Consider the following 9737-nt stretch of genomic DNA (forward strand, 5'->3'; position numbering starts at 1 on the left):
TGGTCTCAGCTTTCTGCCCTCTCTCTTGGAACTGTGGAGTCCCCTCAGGCTTCTACAGCTTAGATTCGGTCCTGGAGAAGGATTTGGTCCAGTGTCAGGCAAAAGAAGTGGCCTGAGCTAAAAGGAAGGCCCAACACCCAGCTGAATCCGGGATGTCTACAGAGTTCCCCACAGGCCCCCAGCCAGGCCAAGGAGATCGCTTCCATGACCCCACCTTGGCCCCTTAGATGAAAGACTACTGTCACATGTGATTGGTTTCGCTGGAGACCACGATCCAGAGATGCTGGCAACAGACTTGGCTAGCGCCTCCCAGTTCCATACACCTCCAGTTCATTCACTGCCCACTCTTTGAGTGAGAAACCCTCGGGAGAGGTGGCAAGGGGATGGGAGAGAGGCGCTCTCTGCTCACTCAAGAATGCCGGTGAAATGATTGGCAATGGTTGCAGGGACTCTGGTCCAGCAGGTTACCACCTCCTCCTTCGTGTATATACGGCTGTCCATGAGTAGCTCCTGGAAAACAGTCCCAGTGTCTCTGACAAGCACAGTTGGTGAAACCCCACCGCGACGATCAAGCGAGCTAGCAAGCACCCAGGCGGCTGGGTTTCTGTATTTTTATCTGTGTGTATGTGTCACTGTGTGTGTGTGCGTGTGTGTGCGTGCAAACGTGAGTGTGTAGATAGCTGTTTGTATTGTACTACTATATACAAAAAACTACAAAAAAATCTTTCTAGGCTGTGTAGAAATCTCAAAATTATACAGTTGCTGTGGCTTTATTGCTAGCTCTCATGTCTACGCTCCAGGTCCACAGGCACACCTCATTCTCAATGAGCACACATATACGGGGGGGCTAGCCAAGCACCCATCGTCCAGGTGCAGCCCGCTGGTCCTGGGTGGGGGCTCCACATGCCAGGCCTCAGCCCAGCTGCCGTAGACAAAGCTTCAAACTACCTATAGACCAGAAAGGCTTACTCCCCTTGTAAGAATGCACTAGTTAGGGCTGCCAGGCCTCTCTGGTCCATCACACTGTGTCTCCTCCAGCTGCAGGTCGAAGAGCATGTGTTAATTCAAATATTAGACCCTTTTACATTTTTTTTTTCCTAGCGAAGCTTCTGCATACTGTTGGTAGTTATATTTTAGTTCTGGGATTTTTTTTTCCTCTATATTGAGTTCATGTTTTACAAATGTTTGGGATTTTTTTGTTTCAATTTTTTTTTTTTTTTGCAGTTAAAAGCTATGGTTTAAACCTGAGTTAACCCAAATATTTTTTCCAACTTTATAATTGTACAGTTTTGTATATTAAACGTTTTTGAACTTATTAATTTAAAGAAAAATCATTTAGTTTATTCATTTAGTAACTGATGTATAATAAACACTATTTTCATTAAGAGTTGCTTTTTCAACTATTTTATTCAAATTGCCTATTGCAGTTGCCAACAATTATTTATTTTCAATAAATTCTGCATTGTATTTAAAAGGAAATTCTTTCAAAGATGATTTGAGTGTCAAAAAGAAAACAATTCGCTGTAATGTTTGATGTGAACAGTTTTCGTCAAGGGGTTTATATTGACACAATATTTTATTGTTGTAAGAGATTAAAAAGGTTTAAATAAAACATTTTTCCAAAAAAAAATGTTTTCTTCTCCTGACCTTATTGTGTGCTATGTGAAGTGGAGCGTTTAAACAGAGGCATGTTCTGGGTGAGCAGAGAGTCTACTTTGCTTCAGGTTAGAAATCATTAGTCATTGTTTTGATTCTTGATTTTCTTCCTTTGACTTTTGGCCTTTCAGCTCAGCCTTGAAATAAATTCGCAGGCACAGCTCGGCCTCAGGCCTATACGCATGCCCACACCCACGGTCATGCAAAACACACCCTAAAATATTGGAATAATGTGGGGGAGGCTGTGGGTGGGTTTCATTTCAAGAGGTACAATCTTAATGTTCTCCTAAAAAAAAGTGTCTCTCTCAGCCAGTAAATAGACCCTTATCTGAACTTGCCCCTCCTAAAACTGGGCCCACACTTTGGTTGAGGCTTTTTATATACCTTTGCTATAGTTTACCTTCTTCCCCATTCCCGAGTGTCTTTCTCCTGGTAAGTGATGGGGAAATGAGAATATATAAAAGTAAGTGGTCTCCTAAAAGATCCCTCTGGGCTCAGACATCAGAGTAAACTATTTTGTCTAGTAAGGCTGAATTCTGTCCATTTCTATCCTATTTTGAGGAGAAAGAAAACGGATTACACAAAGATATCTGTGGGGACAGTTTGATTTATTTCACCCTTCTTCTCACTCCTACATACAATTTCACCAGTATTATTTTATTTCACAATACTGTCTATAAAATAAGGAACTGTAACATTTAGTGACGGCTGAGGAGTAATTTACCAAATCTAAAGGAGTTCTGTTTTTTAAGATTTTTTTATGGATATACATGCCTTATCCAACTTTTTTTACTAGATGCATCTGCAACAAGAAACAAGGCATTTAACTATAATTTCCCATAGTAAAAACTCCCCTCAATTCATAGTCTGAAATAAATGTTTTTGTTAGAAAAAGCAAAATCAGTTAATCATTTTAATAGGTAATGATTATCACATGTAATGTCTTGTATTTTTCAGATTGCCCAATAATTTACAGCTGTGTGGTGCATCATACACATGTGAGTGTTGTGTATGAAATATGCCACATGTTGTGTATATACTTATGTATATATCTCTTTATAAATCATATTGATTTTATAGAGATATATCTACAAGCATGAAACTCATAGTGTTAAGCCTCTTGATTCTATTTTGGTTCATACTAATAACCTTCTCTTTCAATATCTTGTAAAAAACGTGAATTGACTAAAAAGTTTCATTTTTTTTTCTTACTAAAGTACACAGAAACATACTTGCAGTATATCCTAAACTCTAATGGAACCATAGACAGATATTTTTAGGAGATACTTATATAAATACATAGATATATTTATTTACCACTATTAGTATTTGTACCGATATGTATTGCTAATATATATATTTCATACATATTTATCAGTCTTTTTAAAAACTGCCTCTTCTGCTAAAATATTGCCAAGGCTTAGATGTCTTTTATGATGACCTTCCTATCAACTTCTTTGCATCATGAACATAATATTTTCATTAAAAATGAAAAGCTTTCCTTGTTTTGAGGTTACTGCTACTATTCTCCCAACCAAAACCTTAGTAGGAGAAGCAGCTTTGTCCTAGTTTGCTCTCAGGCCTTCACAAAAGTATCCTTCTCATGGAATAAGAATGGATGACTTCAAAAAGAACAATGATATTTAATCATATCTGATGGAATGAATGCAAAAAAGTTTCATTCCCATCACCAGATTAGAATAGAAAATGCAGAGGCTGTGGTGAGGGAATAGAATGTGAAAAAGAGTGAGAATACGGTATAAACCAAGTAAAATATGTGAATTAAGAATATATAAGAATGTGGACATACGTTGGTTATCTATATTACTGTGGTTGTATGAATGCATAGCAATAGGGAAATAGATGACTAAACTATAGCATATATTTCTCTTACAATAAAAAGAGATAAATATTATCCCTAGCAATTGGCTTCCTATCTTTAAAATAAAAAGGTAGGGAAATTGTTGCCTAAATTAGTATTTGAGCTGTGTTTGTCTTTAATAAAATCACACATTCCCTTGAAAGTATTTGGCATTCAGATATTTCCTTTGCTCCCAAGTCAGGCTGCTGTTGTTTCTTTAATTGCCTGTTGACTATAATTTTCTGTTTTTATTTAAAGTATCTTTTTTTTTTGGAAAGAGGAGGATAAAAAGGAGGAGAATAGATATGTAAAAAATGTCTAGAAGTTAAAGAGTGATTTTCCGCAGAAAATAATATATTTTTCCTACTTGTTAGATCTTTTTTGAGATATATATGGAACCTCAAAATTATTCCCTGATTTGGTACTTAAAAACTGAAACAGGTGACCTTTTCAAAAAGTCTTGAAAGAATGAAGAAGTAACAATGCAGAATAATACCATTTGAATTTATAGCAATCACATTCATCCATTCTGTAAAATAAAAGAGTTTAACATTTCTTTATACATGCTCCCTGATAGTATTTTTTTTTGTTTTTTTTTTTTTGTTTTGTTTTGTTTTGTTTTTTGAGAGGTTTTCACTATAGGATGTGTGCACTCACCAGAAAAACAGAGAGATAGAGAGACAGAAAACGAGAAATCACTCCCAAGGGGGATGGCCATGCCACAATCCCTTCTCCTCCATTCTTCTCTCAAGATCTTGGGCAAGCAATGCACATGCACCCAGCATGAGTTCAAGCTACCAGGTCTGGGACTCAAACCATGATCGACTACATGGGAGTCCAGAGACTGCCAACTGCTGGTTCCCCTGATAGTAGTTTTAAAATATCAATCCTCCCACCTACTAATTTACAGATGTTAATTTTAAAGCGTTAAGAAAGGTGAATATAGAATATATTTGAAATCAATTAAAGATTTTTTTTAATAAGATGAAATAAAAGTACCTTTTCTCAAGAGCTGTACTGGTAGAACATTTCCAAAGTTAAGGGGTTATTTAAAAGAATAGTTTTTGAAAACAAAATTCAGTTAACTTCTGCAACCTCAAAGAAAGGAAAAGATCACACACAAAGACTACTGTCCTATAAACAGAATACCCAATTAAACCCTGTATATTCCACTAGAAAATACATTAGGTTACTATGCTTTCTTTCATAATGTGAATATAGTACTTGCACTTATTGACACATTATCTAATTTAATAAACCTGAGTTTTCTTTATAACACTGTCATCAAGGAGGATGTCTTCCAAGGAGGTTTGTTTATTCAACTACTGCAAGGTCTTCCTTCAAGGGAGGAAACCATGGGACAGCTTGCTTTTGGGTGAAACTCTGCAATATTTAATATAAATATATGTGTGTAGACACATACCCACAACCATAAGTGTGCATTCCCCTTTTCCTATTCCAGCTCCCATCACTCGGCACTTGCACACAGGAAGATTTCATAGAAAGCTGACTGTGTTCAAAGACAGGAAAGAAAGAGATCAACTCATTGACCAATTCATTAGGTATGTCTTTTCATCTGTCCAAACTATTCTGATACAGCCAATTAAACAGAAAAAAAAATTAACTCTACAAAACTCTTGTTTTATCTATATAATGTCCCAAACCTAGTTTGAGTAATCATCTCCCCAACTTCAACACACAAACACAATGAAATAAATTGTCGTCTTGTAAACAATGTCTATCAGAGCAGCATCCTGGGAGGAGGGGAGTCATGTAAACATTTTTAACAATTTTAATAGTTATTGTTTCACTTTTTCCCCAATTATATTTCAAATACTGTAGGATCCCACTACAATGTGGATGATTATCTCCCAAATTTAGTCAGACTGGAGACCAGCTCTAACCCTATTCCCTTTGCATAGACATTAAAAATTCAACTCTAAAAGTAAGCTTATAAAGCCAGTGTTGCTATCTCATTCTCTCCAACACACACAGCTCAATATTAATAAGAGGTTTGTTCCACATAATTTATATTTGATAAAATATTTTCTCTACCATAATTTTTGAAATCTGAGCACAGACACACATACACCCATACCGCCTGCACAAATAACTGCTTGACATTTCTTTTCTCACAACAGACATATTTATTCAAGCTTGTTCTAATTTTATTTAGCTATGACCAGAAGAACTATATAACTAAAATTTGATTATTTTGTTCAAAAGTGGCTAACATCATTAATAAAAATAGAATGGGAGATGTGTAGGCAAATATATAAAGACAGACAGTAGATTAGTGGTTGCCTAGGGCTGGAGGTGGGGCCAAAGAGTGAGCGTGAATGGGCATGAGGTTTCCTTGGACAGAGTGGAAATGTTCTAAAATTGAATTGTAATGACAGTTGCACAACTCTGTATATTTACTAAAGTCATTGAATTGTACCCTTAGGTGAACATTAGGTACGTAAATTATACTTCATATTATTAAAACACAGAAAATAGAGAACTATAGACCATAGGAAGTAGCTTGTGGGACTTCAAATGGTATGTGATTCCAAACTGCAGAAAGAACAATATGGTTAGAATCATTACATAGAGACATATTATTTTTCTTAATGTTTTACCATTCATCATCTACTTGTAGAGATGTTGGTAATATTGGTGGTTAATTAACATTCATCTCTTTTTTTATAAGTGGTATTACCACAAGAACGCATGTATACATGCACGAAGAAAAAGTCGGAATCAAAGAGGTCTGTTTTGAAACTGTAATAGCCTTGAAAACTAAATAAGAAATTCAGATTTGTGATACGTATTGGTATAATCAGAGACTGTGTCTGTTCAGAACATAGTGTATAGTAGGCACTGTTAAGGGATAGGGTTTGACTTCTTCCCCAGTGAACACCGGTTCTTTACAAATAAATTATTTTCATCATGAGAAGAGGAGCTGAACATGTTTAACCTCAAATTCTGAATTCTGAGCCTTTGATTGGGATTGTAGATAAACATACTTTTATTAATCACCTTCATTTTCCTTGTTATTTCCTGGGAGAGAAACCTGAACTCTTCCAGATTTTATACTAAAAGTGAAACTGAAGTAATTTTAAAAGGTAGTTTTTCAAGCTACCCTGAGTCCTCCTCTCCCCATCACTATTCATGGATGAGTGGACAATACTGGTTCTGTGACTCCTCTCTACCAAGTTAGAAAAGGTCTAAGGGAGGGATTGCAGGACAATGGACCCCCTGCCAGCCTTAAGAGCTCCAGTCTCAGGGACCAGCAGCTTGTGTGGTGTTTAAGGAGCTGGACTCTTCCACATGACCGATGACAGAGGGTTTGAGTAGCAGACCTGGTGGCTTGTTCTCTCTCTCTCTCTCTCTCTCTCTCTCTCTCTCTCTGTCTCGTCAAATTTAAATTAATGAATAAATAATAATGTTTTGTTTTTGAAAAAAACGAGCTCCAGTCTCACATCCACAGTGAAAATTCTATTGATAAGATCATGTTCTAAAGCCTCTTGTACCCCTTAGTGCTCTGCTTCTGTATGTCCTAGTTTAATGCATCTGTTGAATTAGAACACTAGCTTTGGTCTGAACAAGTGGATAATTTTGAAATTGGGTACTTGAAATCTTTTTATTTTCTGGAGCTTTCTCTGCATATTGATTTGCACTTTCTACTACTGTATTTATGCATGATTTAGAGAACTCAAAAATAGAGGAATTTAAAATAAAAGCAATAATAATCTTCAATTTATGCTCTACCTTTCCTGTGTAATGATTCTTAGGCACTTTGGAAATGATGTACACACTATACTCTGCAACAACCAATATGCAAATCACAATAAAATGACCACTTCAAGTCACACAAAATGACCACACTCAGTTCAGGCAAAAAAAAACACCCCTCATTAATATCAATAGCCATCCTGTGTACAATTGAAGGGCAGTATATGCCATGGGTCTCATTCATTGCTGTGTGAATATGGAAGTGCATGAGCTCACATCTCAGGGGAATCAAGTCCTACATTTTAAACTCACATCATATAGGAGAAAAAAGACAAATAAAATGAATTCATATACATTTGAAAATTGTTGTTTGAATTTGACTTTGAACCATTTGGAGAAAAATGAGTTATTTTGCCAACTGAAAGAACAGCAATACCCAAAAGTAACTGTGCATCTAAGATATATGATATTTTAACTTAAAATTATATAAACATTTGTAGAAGGGATTTATATAGAAAACTAGTCAATTTTTAACTCATGGTCTCTGGACCACTCTCTGGATTAATTGCTTTAAAAGTAATAATTGAAACTGTCTTAAGCTAATAATCACCATGCCAGGAACTCCTTGCACTCCCCACCTACCACCACCCACATTTCAGAATGTATCTGTGAAAAGACCAAGCTTTTTAGATGATGGGAAACTGGTATGTTTAAATAAATTAAGGTGAAAGGTGACTCTCAGGGCAGGAACCCATAATAGTTTAATAGAGACGAATTTATTTTCTAGCTCATTTTTAACCCCTTTGACAGTGAGACATGTGACACAGAGAGCAAAAGGAGTAAATTACATTATTATTACCTTCCAATAGTATGCAAGCATTTTTTTTTAATTTTTCTTCTGGAAAACATAAAAAAAAATCAACCTATATACAATGAAGCTGAGTATCTACTGGAAAATATTTGTTACTCTATACTCTTTGAGCCTGCCCTGACCCTGTTCCATGCCTCTGGCAGTCAGAATAGTGCAGCATCTGCTCAAAGCTCAGTGTCAAATTAAGAAGTGACAAGAATGGGGCAGCATAAATAATAGTTTAAAGCTATTCTCCATATTTCCACATACGAATATATGAATTTCAAAACCCAGCACTTTTTTGCTGAATAAATATATTTGTATTTTATGTATAATTTTGTAGAATAAAAATAGCAATGAGATTCAATTAACAAACATTTGGTGAATGCCTACTATGTGAAAGAAATTGCTAATGTGGGATGTGAAGGATATGGAGTAAGGAAAGGACTTTGCTTCAAAGAGCAAACAATCCCCAGGTAAAATAAGAATAGGATAGAAATGAACACAAGTAACAGTGAATTAAATGAGTGTTAGAAATAAGTAGTATTGCCAGTGTGGGAGCCACTACTCTGTATTTTTGTTATATATGATACACACTTTCACACAAATACAGCATTTTTTTTGCACTATTTTTTTTTCGTTTTTTGGAGAGATTTTTGCTATAGGGCTCATGCACTCGATAGAAAGACAGAGAGAGACACAGAGACAGAAAGCGAGAAATCGCCCCGCTAAGAGAGGATGGCCACGCTGCAATCCCTTCTCCTCCATTCTCCTCTCAGGATCCTGGGCACGCACGCACATGCGCCCAGCGTGAGTTTAAGCCACCGGGTCAAGGACTCAAACCGTGGTCGACCACATGGGAGTTCAGCGATAGGTGGGGGGTTCAGCGATAGCCATTACGCTAACTGCTGGTCCCTACACTATTTTAATAATAGTGTGTATCCCTGTTGAATCCCTGGTGAATACAATTGTGAGTTGACTTATACACCGAGACACTAAAAATCATTATTTGTAAGTTTCTAAAACCCAATTCTACTCTGATGAGTTGACTTCTTTTCGTAAGGATTTTTTTTTAAAGGGGATAACATATGGAAAGATAAACACATTGCAAGTCTCTGCAAATTATTCCCTATCTCACTCCTCCCCACTTGCAAAACTAGAGATAAGTTGTAAGTAACCTGACCTATGTGAAATGTTCCCTTCTCCTTATTTTCAGCTCCTTTACAATTAGAGGATTAGTCTGTCACAGTTTTGCAGCTAGCAACTTGTACTTGAGTTAAGGAGGAAGGAAAGTCTAACCAGCAGGTGCTGGGAATAAGACTCCAAAACAAGATTTTGTGTGGTGGTTCTGCTCCCACTATGGATTTCATTGTATGAGATTTATGACATGGTATAAACACTCAGTGTAGATAAGCATGAAAAAATATATTTAAAAAAAAAAAGAAAGAAAAATACATTTCCAGATCAGAAATCCTGTTTAAAATGTTAAGGATATTGTAATTTAAAATAAAGAAATCCTGTTGAAAATGTTAAGGATATTGTAATTTAAAATAAAAAAAGGGAAGACACCCCCAAATGTGGTAAGGGTTTTTTGTAAATTGTTCCCAGCTAAGTTAGCTTCATTGAGATTTTTGGTATATCATTTCTTTTGAC

The sequence above is a fragment of the Tupaia chinensis genome, unplaced genomic scaffold (genome assembly GCF_000334495.1).
Source record: "Tupaia chinensis unplaced genomic scaffold, TupChi_1.0 Scaffold143663_1, whole genome shotgun sequence".
In the NCBI taxonomy this organism is placed as follows: Eukaryota; Metazoa; Chordata; class Mammalia; order Scandentia; family Tupaiidae; genus Tupaia; species Tupaia belangeri.